This window comes from Eptesicus fuscus, chromosome 25 (genome assembly GCF_027574615.1).
Source record: "Eptesicus fuscus isolate TK198812 chromosome 25, DD_ASM_mEF_20220401, whole genome shotgun sequence".
NCBI lineage: Eukaryota > Metazoa > Chordata > Mammalia > Chiroptera > Vespertilionidae > Eptesicus > Eptesicus fuscus.
In genome coordinates this window covers 3873559-3891960 of record NC_072497.1, presented here as the reverse complement: position 1 = coordinate 3891960, position 18402 = coordinate 3873559, and the positions used below count along the sequence as shown (strand labels likewise).

The 18402-nt window shown below is 54.2% G+C and overlaps 1 long non-coding RNA gene across 1 annotated transcript; it reads right to left on the bottom strand.

The window, feature by feature from the left end:
* Positions 1-12960: 12960 nt before the first annotated feature.
* On the bottom strand, positions 12961-18123 carry LOC114229718 (uncharacterized). The gene is made up of 3 exons (XR_008555391.1): positions 17889-18123; positions 14611-14734; positions 12961-13031 (listed from the first exon to the last, which is right to left on the bottom strand). It is a non-coding gene; the product is annotated as an uncharacterized LOC114229718 (long non-coding RNA).
* Between the last annotated feature and the right edge of the window lie 279 nt (positions 18124-18402).

The following is an 18402-nucleotide window of genomic DNA, read 5'->3' as shown; positions in this document are numbered from 1 at the left end:
ATAAGGGCGGGGAGAGAGAGAGAGAGAGAGAGAGAGAGAGAGAGAGAGAGAGAGAGAGAGAGAGAAAGGGAGTTGTGTATTGAATAGGTTCAGGAGGAAGAATTGAGGATGCAGAGATGGCTCCAAAGGAGCAGAGGTGGAGTGAGTTTGAAGATAATATACAGGGTGCCCCCCCCCCCAATTTATATACACTTTAACAGCTGATAGCTCAATTTTGAAAATGAAGTGTATTTTTAATAAACATTGCCTTTACAATTACTCAAAGGGTGTATATACTTTTTTGGGGGGAGGGGGACACCCTATAGAATTGGATTTCAGAGAATAAATGGTACAGCTTATCTTTAAGAGAATAGCCATTATAGCTTGTGCTGGACCGATCCGGAAGAGGGGAGAGGTAGTGGCAACCTCTACCAGCAAGAATTAGGAGGGAATGTTCTTAGAGATGAGCGGGGAAGAGGGTCTTGTGATCAAGTTAACGTTGAACCAGACACTTCCCCCGTTTGTCCCAGAGGCGGTGAGTGTTCGCACCAGACACAGATGGGTGGGTCGGTGACGGGAACATCTGGACAGATTGCGTCCGTCCTGAGACGCAGGTCACAGTGAGGGAGGCGGAGGGAAGTGGCTGAGCTCCGAGGAGGGCGTGGGCATGTCGTGTGAACCCACTGAGTGTCCTTGGAAGGCTTCTCGTTCCCGGGACAGGCCCTTCCGTGGCTCCTGCCACGCCCACCCCTCCTCTCCAGGGGCGGGGACCCCACTCAACCGAGGCCAGTGAGGCAGAGCTCAGCGGTGGCCACGGGGACCTCCCCGTCGGGCAGATAGTACGCCACCGAGACCGGCGGAGACAGCATCCGGAACCCACGGGGGCACTGGAGGCAGGAGCAGGGCCTGGGCCCGCACCCTTGACCTCGGCCTCACACCTGACGTCTGGCTGTGAGCCGGGACAGGCCTGCTATGCTGGAACTCGGGAGGTGGAGAGCAACCGGTTCAACATGCCGTGACCACTCCCAGGACTCCCACGCCCAGGCCCCCTCACCACCCCTCCAGATGGGCTCCCCGCCCAGGGCAGAGGGACCAAGGGACTTGCCCTTGACATTCACCCAGGAAGGGGTCCCACCACAGGACTGAAGATCCAGGCCACTGGCTCTGGAGGTCACGCTTTAAATGACATCCTCCTCCTCACTATTCCTCCCTCCCGGGGTTCCCCTGTCACCCCATGAGGCGGGCAGTGGGGCCTCCTGTCGGTTAAGCCACTCGCTCAGAAGGAAGGGGGACACCTGGGGCGGGGACTGGAGTTGGAACTCAGTCTTTCCTGCGTCCCAGGCCCAGGTCTGCTGGAGGCCTGCCCTTCAGCCACTGGCCTTGACCACAAGGCCTTCATCACGAACCTGAGAACCAGACATCAGCTCAGGCCACACCTACATGCCTGTGACCTCCTCAGCTCAGGCCACACCTACATGCCTGTGACCTCCTCAGCTCAGGCCACACCTACATGCCTGTGACCTCCTCCGCTCAGGCCCCACCTACATGCCTGTGACCTCCTCAGCTCGGGCCACACCTACATGCCTGTGACCTCCTCAGCTCAGGCCACACCTACATGCCTGTGACCTCCTCAGCTCAGGCCCCACCTACATGCCTGTGACCTCCTCCGCTCAGGCCCCACCTACATGCCTGTGACCTCCTCAGCTCAGGCCCCACCTACATGCCTGTGACCTCCTCAGCTCGGGCCCCACCTACATGCCTGTGACCTCCTCAGCTCAGGCCCCACCTACATGCCTGTGACCTCCTCAGCCCAGGCCACACCTACATGCCTGTGACCTCCTCAGCTCGGGCCCCACCTACATGCCCGTGACCTCCTCAGCTCAGGCCACACCTACATGCCTGTGACCTCCTCAGCTCAGGCCCCACCTACATGCCTGTGACCTCCTCAGCTCAGGCCCCACCTACATGCCTGTGACCTCCTCAGCTCAGGCCACACCTACATGCCTGTGACCTCCTCAGCCCAGGCCCCACCTACATGCCTGTGACCTCCTCAGCCCAGGCCCCACCTACATGCCTGTGACCTCCTCAGCCCAGGCCCCACCTACATGCCTGTGACCTCCTCAGCTCAGGCCCCACCTACATGCCCGTGACCTCCTCCGCTCGGGCCCCACCTACATGCCTGTGACCTCCTCCGCTCAAGCCACACCTACATGCCCGTGACCTCCTCAGCTCAGGCCACACCTACATGCCCGTGACCTCCTCTGCTCGGGCCCCACCTACATGCCTGTGACCTCCTCAGCCCAGGCCCCACCTACATGCCTGTGACCTCCTCAGCCCAGGCCCCACCTACATGCCTGTGACCTCCTCAGCTCGGGCCCCATCTACATGCCTGTGACCTCCTCAGCTCAGGCCCCACCTACATGCCTGTGACCTCCTCAGCTCAGGCCACACCTACATGCCTGTGACCTCCTCAGCTCAGGCCACACATACATGCCCGTGACCTCCTCAGCTCAGGCCCCACCTACATGCCTGTGACCTCCTCAGCTCGGGCCACACCTACATGCCTGTGACCTCCTCAGCTCAGGTCCCCACCTACATGCCTGTGACCTCCTCAGCCCAGGCCACACCTACATGCCTGTGACCTCCTCAGCTCAGGTCCCCACCTACATGCCTGTGACCTCCTCAGCTCGGGCCACACCTACATGCCTGTGACCTCCTCCGCCCAGGCCCCACCTACATGCCTGTGACCTCCTCCGCCCAGGCCCCACCTACATGCCTGTGACCTCCTCAGCTCAGGCCACACCTACATGCCTGTGACCTCCTCAGCCCAGGCCACACCTACATGCCTGTGACCTCCTCAGCTCAGGCCACACCTACATGCCCGTGACCTCCTCAGTGGAAGCTCGTGTCCTCCACGGTCAAGCATCTCACTCCGGACGCCACTCCTGACCGCGCTGGAGGCCGAACCCTGGGCAGAGAATGCTTCCCAGGTCACCTGGGCTCAGAGCTGGGGACACATCACAGGCTCCGCTCTCACCTGGGAGACTCGAATGCTCGTCTAAGTGCACCACCTGCCCCCAGGGAATGGCCTGCCCAGGGCACAGTGGCGCATGGTATGTACCACCCACCGGGCACCCCAGTCGGACCCTCCCGGGGGGCCCCTCCAGCCCGAGCCCTGACCATTGCCTCACGTGACTGTCCCCCTCAGCATCTCAGTGCAGCCACCTGGAGAGCGGTGAGCTACCCCGAGGCTGACTTAATGGGCGGGGGCTGCGGCTCAGGTGTCTCGTGTTAGAATCCCTGGCGCTTCTAGACGCTTCTAATTACACGAGGGACCCGCTCCCTCCAGGAACCACCTCCAGAGGAGTCTCACGGCCTGTCCCACCAGGTGGACGCCAGCCCGCCTGCCACAGGGGCCCCGGGAGAGAGACACTTGCCCAGGAGAGAGGGCACAGACTTGGCTCGAACCCAGGATCAGCCCCCCCACCACTCTAGTTACACCATTCGAGTTCGGATAGGTCCCTCTGTGCCTCCGTTTCCTCGTCTGTGAAATGGGGTCAGATGCCTAGCACACAGCATCGCATTAGCACTTAGTTTTCAACAAAACCTCCGCCTCCCGAGGTCCAAGACACCTTTCAAGGCAGGTTTTTACACGGAAACAGGCGCGTCTGAGCTTGAACCCCGGGTCTGCTGGTTACCGGCCTGGGCGAGACCCAGGGGCGTTAGCTGCCCCCTCCCCCGACGCCGGCCTCGCTCCCCGGCCTACCTTGTCCCCGCCCCTGTCACCCGCACATCCATGGGCTCACACACAAGCAACTGGGTGCTGGCTCCCGCCTTGTCGGCCGTCACCGGGACCATGTTGGGGGGGGGGGTTCACCAAGACCCTCGGGGAGCCGCTGATGGTGAAGGACGTGCACTTGGGCGGGGCACCCCTGGTTTGCCCAAGAGACAAGACTTTAGGGCCCGAGAGCCTCACCTTCTCAGCCTGGCCTCCCAGCCCCTCTCCCCTTAGGGGGCTGAGGCACCCTAATTTACGCTCAGCAGTGTGTATGTGTGTGTGTGTGTGGGGGGGGGGGTCCTAGAACAGCTTCAGCCTTCCTCTAAGGACCCCCGAGTCCTCTCTCCCACCAGCTTCCTGCTCAGACCCCCCCCCTCTCACCAATGCCCTGGAAATGACCAAAGCGACATCTTCTTTATGAACCCCCAACTCCCAGGGAGGAAGGAGCCACAAGGGACCCCTGAGGCAGAGAAGACAGGGCCTGGGCCTCGGAGGGAGGGTCGGGCTCTGGCCCCGGGGAAGACCTGGCCTCTTCCCCCCTCAGGCTCCAGTTCAGAGGCGTCTCCCTGAGAGCCAGCCCCTCCCCTACCGCAGAGGAAGGGGACAGAGGGAAGGGGCCCCCCCGCTAGTAAGGCCTCACAGCCCACAAGGGGCAGATATAGTAGCTCTTAGGGACCCAAACTCGGCCCCTTGAGCTAAGACAGGAGGACGAGGGAAGATACAGAGAAAGGAAAAAAAACAAAACCCCAAACTCCACATAACCCAGGGGCAGACCCAGGGGGGAACCAGGCCCCAGCCTCCCCGCCCAGACCCCCCCCCACCAGCAGCCTGGCAGAGCCCCAGCTCCTCACCCAATGAGATCCAAGGTGATCACGCTCACCACACCAACGGCACGGGCCGGCCTGTCCAGGGACAGGTGGACGGTGCTCTGCGAGGACAGGGCTCGGCCCTGGACGCTCAGCGCCCTCACCCAACACAACCGCCGCAGCTGATTCCCAAGATGCTCTGCTGCCCTCCCCTCTTATAGGCTCGGGGCCTCCCCAGGCGGCCCCTGTTAAGGAGGCGTCAGCAGCTGCCCAGGTGGGGCTGATGTTCTCCGTGGGGCCAGAGCCTCTCATCGCCGCTTACTGGGCCGCTCAGGTCTCTGGCCTTCAGCTGGGAGCGGGAGGGCCTCCGGGTGGGCCTGGCCAACCCGGCCCCAGCGCTGGGGGACCGACTCAGCCGGGAGCTGTCGGGGGGCCGGTATCTGCAGGGGTGCTGGGGCGCTGGCCGGGGTGGCCGCGAGTGGTGGCCGCGCCAGGCTCTGGGGCAGGGGTCCTCAAACTTTTTAAACAGGGGGCCAGTTCCCTGTCCCTCAGACCGTGGGAGGGCCGGACTATAGTTTAAAAAAAAACACTATGAACAAATTCCTATGCACACTGCTAAGTCAGCTGCTAAAACGCCCGGCGGGCCGGATGAATGTCCTCGGCGGGCCGCATGTGGCCCGCGGGCCGTAGTTTGAGGACCCCTGCTCTGGGGCCTCAGCTCTAGGGGTGTGTCTCCTGGAAATGGACGAGGTGAGCCATGCAAAGCGCTGGGTCCGTGGTTCTGGACGCGCTGGTGGTTGCAAAAATGCCCAGGGAGGCTGGTTCAATCGGGACCTGGCAGGTCTGGGGTGTGGCCCCGGAGGCCGTGTCCCCACCCCAGGCCATGACGGGGACCTCCTGCGTGTGTGACGTGAGGGCTGTGGTGATCCTTGAAAAGTACCACGTTCACCTGGTTCCGAGTCCAAAAGGGGCCGCTACAGAGTCTGCCTCCTCCGGTCTCTCACCCGCTCGGTTCCCTTCCTCGGGGGCAGAGCCCGCGGCATCCGTTTCTTCTCGGTCTTTCCAGATAAATGTGTGTGAGACCCTGCAGACAGGTGTGTATGTCCTCCTTCCTCATTTGACATGAATGGCAGGCTGTGCCGCACAGCATTCCTTACCTGGCTTTGTTCCCTTCACAGTACAATTCACACAGAAGTGTAAAAATCCTCCTCCTCCTTTTTTTTTTTTTTAAATATATATTTGATTGGTTTTTTACAGAGAGGAAGGGAGAGGGATAGAGAGTTAGAAACATTGATGAGAGAGAAACATCGATCAGCTGCCTCCTGCACACGCCCCACTGGGGATGTGCCCGCAACCAAGGTACATGCCCTTGACCAGAATCGAACCCGGGACCCTTCAGTCCGCAGGCCGATGCTCTATCCACTGAGCCACACCAGTCAGGGCCTCCTCCTCCTTTTTAATGGCTGTAGAGTATTCCCACTCTAGTTACGCCATCACAGAGACATGAAAGCAGTTGTTTTCTGTCTTTAGCCCTGACGCGTGACACTGCGGTGTAACAGCTAACAGCAAGGTGGGCGTAAGCCGGGTACTGAGTGAAGGCTGCTCAGTCAGCCAGGCTTCTTAAATCCGGGATTCCTAGTCAAAGGAAAGCTATCCCTCCTTGGAGGTTTTAAGCGGGCATCATAACTGTCCGCGGTGGCTTTGTTTTGGGGGTTCTTGCAGGCGGGGGGTTGGCAAGGAGACCCTAAAAGCCCCTCTGGCTGGGTTGAAAGTGGCAAAATGGATCAGGCAAGCAGTGTTCCCCACATCTGTACTCTCCCCACAAAGGGCTCACCCCCCCTTGCCTGCCCGTCTGCTCACACAGCTGGCCAGAGGGGCCTACGGGGCGGCGAGGGTTAGGCGGGGAGGAGTTCAGGGAGCTCTGTGTGAGCTCAGTGGGGCGGGTACTCTTGATTTCTCTGGGCTTGGAAGGGACTTGGCGAGATCTTAAGAGGGGGTACTGCTCCCCCTCTAGGGGGGCTTCCTGTTCTCATAGAAGTCCTGGACATAGTAGATGCTCAATAAATTCCTGGGCAGCAAATGGCTAAGTGACCCCCACCCCACCTCCATCCCCCACCAGCTCTGAGGGCCATGCCAGTCCCACAGCTTCCCAGGGAGTACCCAAAACTTCTGTAGCCACCGCTTCCCAGCCCATCCTCTCCCCCTGCTCCCCCCGCCCCCCCCATGAATGGCTGGGGGTGCTCACTGCATTGACCTGGGGGCAAGGGCTCCTCTAGCACCAGCTCCTCTCTCCGTTCTTTGCGGCCTCAACAGGTCTATGAGCCACGACCCGGCCTCAATTTCAAACATCTCGAGTCGTCATGTTTGTTTTCTTAAAAAAATATATTTTATTGATTTTTTACAGAGAGGAAGGGAGAGGGAGAGAGAGCCAGAAACATGGATGAGAGAGAAACATCGATCAGCTGCCTCCTGCACACACACACCCCCCCCCCCACTGGGGATGTGCCCGCCACCAAGGTACATGCCCTTGACCGGAATCGAACCTGGGACCCTTCAGTCCGCAGGCTGACGCTCTATCCACTGAGCCACACCGGTTTCGGCTCGAGTCGTCATGTTTTATTTCCTGTTGCAGAACCTATGTCCCCATGTCAGGGCCAAAGAAGAAAATATGCAAAAAAGGACGCAGAAAAGGGACTAAGGAGTCCATTCCACACTAACCCGCGGCTCCTGCTAGGCACCCCACCCCGCGAGGCGGTCCGTGGCGCAGCAGCAGCAAGAGCCCCTGCTTCCTGGGGCTTTCAAGCCGGCGGACTGAAACGACCGAGGGGGGGGACAAGGCGGATTCGCTAAGCCCTGGGCACACGGACACACGGCCAACCCCGCAGGTCCCCTTTGGGCTCTTGCGTCACCCACCTGCTGCCTTTCCCCCCAGAGCACAGCACGAACAGCAGCCGATTTCTCAGATGCAGGCAGGAACCCTGGCCCTCAAGTTTGCCACGTTCGGTTCAGCCATGACAGCGAGTGAGAGTGGACGAAGGGTCCCTAGACTTCGTGTACAAAGGGATTATTAGAAGCCTTTCTTGCAGCTTCTCGCAGCAGAACTGAGTTTGCAATGCCAGGGCCATCTGGGGATCTTCAGAGGGGACACGGGACAGAAGCCACTGCCCGGAGGGGGCTCCCCCCAGAGGGGACCCCCCCCCCCCCGGGGAGCCAACGTGTCCCCAAGAACTCTTTCTTCTTCTTCTTTTTTTTTTTATTAAGGTACTAGAGGCCCGGTGCACAAATTTGTGCACAGGTGAGGTCAGGCCAGGCCACCCCAATTGCACCAATTAGGCCGGGTCAGCTGGGAAGATGGGCCGTGGGTAGTTGGCCGGCTGGCCCCGCCCCCTGGTTGAACTCCTGGTCGAACTCCTGGTTGAACTGATGGAATTCCTGGTCGAGGGGATAATTTGCATATTAGCCTTTTATTATATAGGATTATATGTGTACATATCTTACCATTGCCCCCCCCACCCCACTCCCATCCATGCCCTCACCCCCCAGCATTTTGCGTCCATTCGTTATGCTTCTATGCATGCATACAAGTCCTTCGGTTGATCTCTTATCTCCCCAACCTCTCCCTAACCTTCCCGCTGTAATTTGACAGTCTGTTCGATGCTTTACTGTCTCTGTACCTATCTTTTTGTTCATCAGTTTATAATGTTCTTTATTATCCACAGATGAGTGAGATCATGTGGTATTGTTCTTTCATGGACTGGCTTATTTCACTGAGCATGATGCTCTCCAATCCCATCCAGGTTGCTGCCAATGGTAGGAATTCCTTCTTTTTTATGGCAGCGTAGAATTCCATTGTGTAGATGGACCACAGTTTTCTGATCCAGTCATCTGCTGACGGGCACCTAGGCTGTTTCCAGATCTTAGCTGTGGTGAATGGTGCTGCTATGAACATAGGGGTGCATAGATCCTTTCCGATGGGTGTTTCCGGTTTCTTAGGATGTATTCGTGTCCCTACGAACTCCTGCTAGGCCACACTGCAGGGGACCAGAGCCTCTGGCCAGGAGCTTCCCAAGGGAGAGGACGCCAGGGGGACAGGCTCAGGGCACCACGTGCCACCACCTGAAGGAGAAGGGCTGCGGGCGCACGCTGGTCCCGGGGTGCACCTCGCCGTGCTGAAGGTGGAACGGGGCGAAGCCGCCGATGAAGGTGCAGCGGAGGCCCAGCGGCTCCAGCAGGGACCGCACCCTCCCCTCCGGGCAGCAGCGCCGTTGATGGGGCCCCAAGGGCTTGGGGATGATGCCCAGGCGCTAGCCCGGCACCGGCATGCTCCCCTGCAGAGCGGGGAGGTCCCAGGACAGGGGCAGGCAGTCATCCTCGGCTCCTACCCGGACCCCTTCCCTACACCTGGCAGGACCCGAATTCGTTAGTCTCGTAGACAGCCTTGCAAATAGCCACTCGCCCTTTCAAGAAGCGGGAGGGGAACGTGGGCTGGTAGGACCTCTAGCCAGCTGTGCGTTCCCGTGGAGCGTCAAGAAGACGGAATGGCCCTGGCCGGCTTGGCTCAGTGGATAGAGCGTCGGCCTGCGGACTGAAGGGTCTCAGGTTCGATTCCGGCCAAGGGCATGTACCTTGGTTGCAGGCACATTCCTGGTTGGGGGTGTGCAAGAGGCAGCTGATCGGTGTTTCTAACTCTCTGTCCCTCTCTCTTCCTCTCTGTAAAAAAATCAATAAAATATATTAAAAAAGGAATAAGAATCTTTTCTATGCCCTAGTGAATTGTCACGCTCCTTTCTAAGTGTCCATCAGCTTTCAACATTTAAAAAAACAACAAACAAACAAACAAGCTTCAAGATTGGGCCACTTGTGGGTAATGGTCAGAGGAGGCAATTGTCATCCAACACACCGCCGTCTCTTCCACTCACTAGGAAAACAGTGTTTGTCCCAATATTCGTTGCACTTCACAGTGTTACCACAAATGAAACCAGCCTGTGAAACTTCACACGTCATGGCTCAGGGCTCCTTTGCAGTTTGGAAGACATACTGTGAACAGAGAATATAATTCATATTGTTCACAGAAGCACAACAAAGGACTCTTCTGGGTGATCACTGACCTCACCCATAATACAGGCACCAGGCTAAAAAAAATTTGGAACCAAAAAGTCATACATCATCTTTTTCTTAAAGGACTTGGTCAGCAATACAAAATAAGCCAATATTGGCCAAAGAGTGATTTTTTTTTTTTTTGCCATTATTATGTGCCTTCCAAAGCACAGAGAGCTTGGGACCCCATTAAATCTGTTCACCTCTGCGTGTGACAGATCACAACTATCCTTTCAAATCATCCCAGCCGGGGAATATAACCAACAAAATTAAAGGTACAAAAGCAAAAAAAAAAAACAAAAAACCCATCTTTACTAAAAGACCATAAACCAGCACAGAGGACAGCAAGCAGTTTGTAGGTTGGTGAATTAGAACATAAAACAACTCATCAGAGGATAAAGTTAGAACAATGACAGAAGCATAAAGGACTCCTCTGCTGGGGGACCACGGACCTCACGAATATCAGAGGGACAAGGTTATGCAAACTTTCTTTCATTCCCTTGGTCAGCGGTATAAAATAAGCCATTACTGGACAAAGAGTGATTTTCCTGACATTATTATACGCTTTCCAAAGCACAGAGAGTTTCTGAGCCCACCATGTATGTTCACCTCACCGCGATGACAGATCACAACTTTCATATCAAATCATCCAGAGAGTGAAATTATTTTATTTTCTTTTATTGGTTTTTTACAGAGAGGAAGGGAGAGGGATAGAGAGCTAGAAACATCGATGAGAGAGAAACGTCGACCAGCTGCCTCCTGCACACCCCCTACTGGGGATGCGCCCGCAACCAATGTACATGCCCTTGACTGGAATCGAACCTGGGACCCTTCAGTCCGCAGACCGATGCTCTATCCACTGAGCCAAACCGGTTTTGGCCAGAGAGTGAAATTTAAAAAAAATAAATAAATCTATGAAAGGAAAAAAAACATCTTTACTAAAGACCATAGACCAGAACAGAGGACAGTAAGCAATTTGCAGGGTGGGGAATTAGAAAGAAAAACAATTCATAAAAAGCGTAATGTGAGACCCACAATGTCCCTGAAAAGTGGCAGCACTGCTTAGATGAGGATGGGTGGTCTGGACAAACCCTGCGTCAGATGCATTCCCTGGTCAGACAGGAAGGAAGGAAGATCCTGCCAAGAGCTTGAAGTAGTCATAATTTTCTCAAGAACAAGTGAGAACGCAGAATACATTTTCCATTAGCACACAGGGTTTCTCACGGATGCACACTCTCCAGGTGTAGAGGTGAAATCTCTTCAGCTGCAAATGCTCGCTGTGACGTCGATTGGGTGGTAGGTCTGAGCATGTCGGCAAGTGCAATGCAGCTCCTTCGAGCCTCACTTGTACCTGAAACTTAATGGGGAACAGACCAGGGTGCACGTTCCGTTGTGTAAATTCAGAAAAACTGGGCCTACACTGTCGCCTTCGGTGTTGATATGCCAAGTGAGAAAAATAAAAACATTCCCGGCACATGGAACACTGCTCTCCAGTGTGGACTCTGAGGTGAGACCTTACACGATAAGGACACCCCACATTCTCTACACTTATGGGGCTTTTCCCATGTGAACTCTCTGGTGTTGTTTGAGGGCAGACTTATCGCTGAAGGACTTCCCACAATCGCGGCACTCATATGGCTTGTCGCCACTGTGAATTCTCAGGTGCGTAATAAGGTGAGGTTTTTGGCTAAAAGACTTCCCACATTCGGTACACTCGTACGGCTTCTCTCCAGTGTGAACTCTGAGGTGTACAGTGAGGTGAGACCTTAGGGCAAAGGACACCCCACATTCCCTACACTTATACAGATTCTCTCCGGTGTGAACTCTCCGGTGTTGTTTGAGGTAAGACTTATCACTGAAGGACTTCCCACAATCGCAGCACGCATAGCGCCCGTCGCCACTGTGAACTCTCAGGTGCTTTGTAAGGCTGGACTTTTGACTAAAGGACTTCCCACATTCAGGGCACGCATAGGGCTTCTCTCCAGTGTGAACTCTCCGGTGTTGTTTGAGGTAAGACTTATCACTGAAGGACTTCCCACAATCGCAGCACGCATAGCGCTTGTCGCCACTGTGAACTCTCAGGTGCTTTGTAAGGCTGGATTTTTGACTAAAGGACTTCCCACACTCAGGACACGCGTATGGCTTTGCTCCAGTGTGGACTCTGAGGTGTACAATGAGGTGAGTCCTTCGACAGAAGGACATCCCACATTCTCTACACTCGTAGGGCTTCTCTCCAGTGTGGACTCTGAGGTGCACAGTGAGGTGAGACCTCACACGATAGGACACCCCACATTCCCTACACGCATAGGGCTTTTCTCCAGTGTGAACTCTCTGGTGTTGTTTGAGGGCAGACTTATCGCTGAAGGATTTTCCACAATCGCGGCATTTATATGGCTTTTCGCCACTGTGAACCCGCAGGTGCGTAGTAAGGTGAGATTTTTGGCTAAAAGACTTCCCACACGCAGTACACTCATACGGCTTCTCTCCAGTGTGGACTCTGAGGTGTTCAGTGAGGTGAGCCCTTACACGAAAGGACCCCCCACATTCTCTACACTTATGGGGCTTTTCTCCAGTGTGAACTCTCTGGTGTTGTGTGAGGTCAAACTTATCACTGAAGGACTTTCCACAATCGCAGCACTCATATGGCTTGTCGCCACTGTGAATACTCAGGTGCTTAGTAAGGTTGGATTTTTGGCTAAAAGACTTCCCACATTCTCTACACGCATGCGGCTTTTCTCCAGTGTGACCTCTCTTACGTTGAATGAGGTTCAATATTCGTCTAAAAACTTTCCTACCTTTGTTACACTCATAAATCAGTTCTCCAGAAGAGACACTCGGGCATTGAACCATTTTTAGGTTGTGGCTGGCAGCGTTTTCACCATCACCCCACGGGTGGTGACTTTTTCCACCGTGAAATTCCTGTGACACCTCCCTGCCACAGTGTAGCTCCTCGGTGTCGGGAGTGGCCTGGTGCTGGGGAAGCTCTGAGTTGTATCGCAAGTCTTCCCCAACCTCCCTGCGGGTTGAAGGCACCATCGATACGTAGAAGCTGCACCTGCTCACATAGGATGCCCTGTCCATAGCTTGTGTCCAGGGCTCCTCTCCACATTCATTCCTCTGTTGCTGGTGAGGGTTTGCACTCAAACAGAAGTCTCCAACGCATGCGTCACTACAGAAGGCTTTCTGCTCAAAGTCTGCTGCATGTGACCCAGTCAGGTGCAAAATACTTTTAAACACAGAGAAACACCGCGTACACAGAGGGATCTTCTGGGTGGCTGGAGCTGTCTGAGAAGCCCTGACCCGCGACTCTCCTTCTATAGATACACTCTGATCAGAACAGGCCTCATCACCATTGATTTTATGCCAACAACCTGAAAAGTGAGAAAGGGTGAGGAAACGAATGTTGAATGTGGTGGTAGGGGGGAAGTCCCATTGCAAAAGGGTGTTACACATTACATGTTGGTTCCATGCAATTGTCTGAAAATATGAGATGTGCAAGAAGGATCAATAAGAGGCTGTTGTGACTTTCTAGGCTAACGAAGGTCACAAAATAGGGAGGCCTCACCAGAAATATGACAGAAACTTGGCAAGCACCGCATGGATTAGAATATAGATCTCCAGCTCATCCTTCAACTAACAGCATTCAGCAGGGCTTGTCTGCTGGGGACGGGAATGAGCTGTACAAGAGATTGGTTTGGTCTACATCCCAGTAAAATTCAATAAAGGAGTACTGTATTTTCCGGCGTATAAGACTTTTTAACCCAGGAAAATCTTCTCAAAAGTCGGGGGTCTTATACGCCGGAAAATACGGTATTTACAATTTAGAATTAAAGTGAGTTATTGCCAAACTAGCGTTCCCGTTGCAGGAAAAATCCTACAATAGGGTTTCCTGCTGCACTCTACCCCACCCCGCCTTCTCCGCCAGCCCGCCTGCTTTTCTCCCTTCTCCCCCGGCCCCGCCTGGGCTCCTCCCTTCTCCCCCGCCCCGCCTTCTCCACCAGCCCGCCTGCTCTCCTTCCTTCTCCCCCGGCCCCACCTCCGCTCCTCCCTTCTCCTCCCCCTGGCTTGCTTGCTTCTCCGCAGCTTTGCTCCCTTCTGCAGCTCTTGGCTTCTTTCTACGCTGTCTTGATATGCAAATTAGCTGCCATCTTGGTTGGGGTAATTTGCATGCTCATCCTGATTGGTTGGTGGGCGTGGCTTGGGCATAGCGAAGGTGGGGTCAATTTGCATATTTGTCTATTATTAGGTAGGATGATGGGTGGGTTACCGTATTTTCCAGTGTATAAGACCCCCGACTTTTGAGAAGATTTCCCTGGGTTAAAAAGTCGTCTTATACACTGGAAAATACAGTAGCTGGTTTCAAGGACGACTTAGCACTTAGGTGCACCTCCTAAGCCATGAGAAGTCAATATTGCAGAATAATGCACAGGCACCAGGGCCGAGGAACAGGTGATGGAGAGGTGAGCCGTCAGCACTGGGCCAGAGCTACACAGCTTGTTAAAATATTTAGGAAAGAGAATATTACAAACATTTAAATGGGGGCCTTACAAGAACAGCCCATGGTTCATGTAGGTAAAGACACGGCACAGGCTGCCACAAAGAACCTTGACCTGGAGAAAAGAGGGCAGAAACTGAAGCCATGCATGAGGACACTGTCAGCCTCCCAGGAAGAGAAAGTGCAAGCTGGGAGCCATTAAGCTCACTGCAAGACGCCTGACTCCTTGACACTTAATGCACTTTTTGAGGTTACGGGTGTTAGGGATGTTCGTGGAGTCCTTTGCTCAGGGCTCTCCATCCAGCTCATCCCTGGCAGCCACAGCACATTTGACAGGACAGTGGGGGACATTAGCAGAGGCCATGTCCTGGCTGTGGGAGAGAGAAAGCTACGGCTGAGCCATAAAGGAAGAGAGGTCATCACCTCAGGACACTGGGAGAACGTGAAGGTCTTACCTACAGATGACACAAGTGCAAACACTTCCAGCATCACATCGCAGTACAGACGTCTCTGAGCCTCATCCAGGATCCCCCACTCCTTCCGAGAGAAGGCAATGGCCACGTCCTCAAAGTTCACATCCTGTCATAATGGGGACAGAACAGCCCACGATCAGATTTCACTCCTAACATTCTAAGTCTGCCATACCACCCACCCTCCACAAACCATCTGCTCTTCCCACTCTTTATATCCGAGAAAATTCTAGGCCTTCACCCCATGAAAGCCACTGTCTTCTTATATTCCTGCTGATATTTTTCTTCCCACAACAATGAAGGGAGTTGAGCAGATGGAAGATTCCTGAGCTGTGAACCTCCCATATACACCACACTGCCTCTTATCAATACAGTGGCTGTCAAAAACATAGGTTAGCCCTAACTGGTTTGGCTCAGTGGATAGAGCGTCGGCCTGCGGACTCAAGGGTCCCAGGTTCGATTCTGGTCAAGGGCATGTACCTTGGTTGCGGGCACATCCCCAGTAGAGGGTGTGCAGGAGGCAGCTGATCGATGTTTCTCTCTCATCGATGTTTCTAACTCTCTATCCCTCTCCCTTCCTATCTGTAAAAAAAAAAATCAATAAAAAGTATTTAAAAAACAAACAAGCAAACAAAAAAACACATAGGTTTGAGAGTGATGTTGGCCATAAAGACAGTGTGAGTGATTTGATACTGTTCTTCTCAGGAAATAGCCTTGTATTCTCTCCGATGGTTCCTCTAAGACACCAAACACATGGCATCACACTTCATCACCTTGACCCCATTCCCAAGCTGCTGCACATAGTTCCTTGAACAACACTTCTCTCACACAGCTTCCTTCCCAGAGGCACAACTTCAAACGTAATGCCAACATGCCGTGGCGTGGATAAATATTTTCCTAATCACCTTCTTTTAAAAAAAATATAGGTCACCACCTCCATAATCTATTTCTCTCTTTACACTTCTTCCTTTCCCATGCCCATGGAGATTTACAAGCCTGGGTAACACTGATGTATGCTACCTCATTCCCATCAACCAGTGTGTCACTTCCAACAGCATAAGGCAAGGTGTGTAGTTAAATGGCACCTGAGCTCTGAACCTAGAATGTAGCACCCAAACTCCCCTCTTTACAGGCAATTGCCCTAAAATTCACCTTATTGTTACATCCAGGCACCACCAGAAATAGACTCTTCCTTCATTCACTCTTATGTCAATGTCAGGGTGCTGTGGCCATGATTTCACATGCCCTCTCCAAGTGCACATCCCTCTTTCTACCACACCTCTCTCACACCTGCACTTCCACAGCCCCGGCCCCCATAGTCATCTGCTGGCTTTCACTTATTACTCAGCATGTATGGTCCAGAGGATGGTTGCCAAATGGAATCAGGATCAAGTACTGCTGAGACTCTGATAGTCCACACTCATAGAGGCAGCCTTGAGTCCTGCTATGGAGGCCTCTCTCCATGACTGTTTTTTACCTTCAACCACAACTATTAAGAACAATCAGATCTCAGATATCCACAGCCCACCTCCTGTGATGCTGCACATGATGTCCCTTCGCTAGTCACAGCCAACGTCCCTCACTTAACCTTCACTCAAGTCCCAGCCCCGATGGCCCTCTGCACCATGCCCAGTGAGTCTCACAGATGACCACTCAAGCCTCGTAGATAATCCACAAGACTGACTGCAACTCCCCACAGCCAGGCCACACCGAGGGTCACAAGAAAATCCTGGTGAGAGTTTAGAAAAGTTGGTATGTACCAGCCTCAGTCTCACCTTGTTTGAATTACTCTTCAGCCTCCAATTAATCTCAGGTCCACTCATCTTTTAAAGGCCTTGGCCACCGCAAAATGATTCTCTCCCCCCCACACTCTATAGGACAACTTCTGCTCCTATGCTTTGTTGTGACACCCACCTCCCACAAACAGTGGCCCCAGAAAGAAAGCCATTCCTCAGGCTCACACTGTCCCTTCTGAGCTATTATTACCATTACCAACCTGACCATGATCCACTATATGAAAGTGACCTACATTCCTGGCTGATGTGTCTCAGTTGGTTGAGCATAGACCCATGCCCTGGTGAGGTCACATGCCTGGGTTGTGGGCTGGATCCACAGTAGAGATTGTGCAGGCGGCAACCGATCCTTGTTTCTTGCACATCCCTGTTTCTCTGTCTCCCTCCCTCCCCTCCCCTTTCTACATCTAAAATCAATAAAAAAATATATATGTGTTTTAAAAAAACATATCTGAAGGTTCCTGATTCGGCTCCCTCTTTACTGCAACGATTTTCTTTAAAATATATATTTTATTGATTTTTTACAGAGAGGAAGGGAGAGGGATAGAGAGTTAGAAACATCGATGAGAGAGAAACACCAATCAGCCGCCTCCTGCACACTCCCCACTGGGGATGCGCCCGCAACCAAGGCACATGCCCTTGACCAGAATCGAACCCGGGACCCCCCCAGTCCGCAGGCCGACGCTCTATCCACTGAACCAAACCGGCCAGGGCTTTACTCCAAGCCTTTGCACATTCTGGAACCTGTGTCTGGAGGACCTCGCACTCACTACACTGGTCGCCAAAAACAAGGTCCACATCATGAAGCCTCCTCCTGGCCTTTGGAGTCTGGGCTCAGTGTCTGTTCAAAGTCCCCAGGTTCCCGGGATACAAGAGCGGCTGACAGACCCAGGACTCTACTATCTCAGAGGCCACAAGTGAGTGAGGCCCTGAAATAAGCTCCACAAAAACATACACCTAATTTATTCTGCATTTGCAGGAATTTGTGGAAAGATAATGGTCTGTTGGGAGCCTGGCAACCACCAGGCTCTCTGGGCTCAGGCTGCTCAGTGCCCTTGCCCAGCCCGGAGGCCAGGTGCCCTCCAGATGCCTGTGTGATCTCGGGGCTCAGTCCTCAGTGCTCACTCCTGCCAGTTCCCTTGTCATTTACAGGACTTCCCCTTCCTGTCCACACTGCTGTCCTCTGTCTTCTAGTCTGTTCTTCCTCTGAGCAATGTTAGGGAAAGCTGGAATCCTGCCTCACAAAATGTCCCTCTTTTTTCACAACCATCCATGGCCCCAGAATTCTGAGAATGAAAGTAAAACTCCTCGTGCAAAACCACACCTCATCTCTCTGTTGCCTTTAGATCCCAAACAGGCCCGGTTTCCAAATCCTCCCAGCTCAGTGTCACCATCACGTCCTCACAAGGTGGCACTGCAGCCTTCCACCCTCTTCCCCCAACACCCACGTGTCACCCACCAGGGACTCACCATTCCGGACGCTGGGACCTGGGCGGCAGGACCTGAGCGGCGCCGGCCCCCAGGCTGGAGGGTTCAGGGGGGTCGGGCTGCGGGAACGCTGTGAGCAGAGAGGCGTCCGGGAGGCACGGGGACCCCGATCTCGGTCTGTTGGGGCTACAGGAGCCTCAGACACACCCTGCACCGCAGGCAGCGGCCTCCCAGGCCTCCTCCTACTCACGTCCAGTGCCCTGAAGCCTGTGACTCTGTGAACAAAGACCTGGAATGTTACAATGACCACCGCGAGGAGGAAGGCGGAAGTCCCGCCTTAACCGGATGCGCAGACACCAAAATGCCCTTTAGCGCCGCCCACATGAGTGCAGTGCCTTCTGGGTAATGTAGTTTTCTCACCGCCCAGGGGAGTACTAGCATCCCATCCAATGACAGGTGTTGTGGCCCAGCAAGTGATGCCCGGGGAGGGACTAGATGGGACCAGAGGCCTGGCTAACTGGAGCAGACTGACAGATCTCTGAGGGGAAGGAGGTGG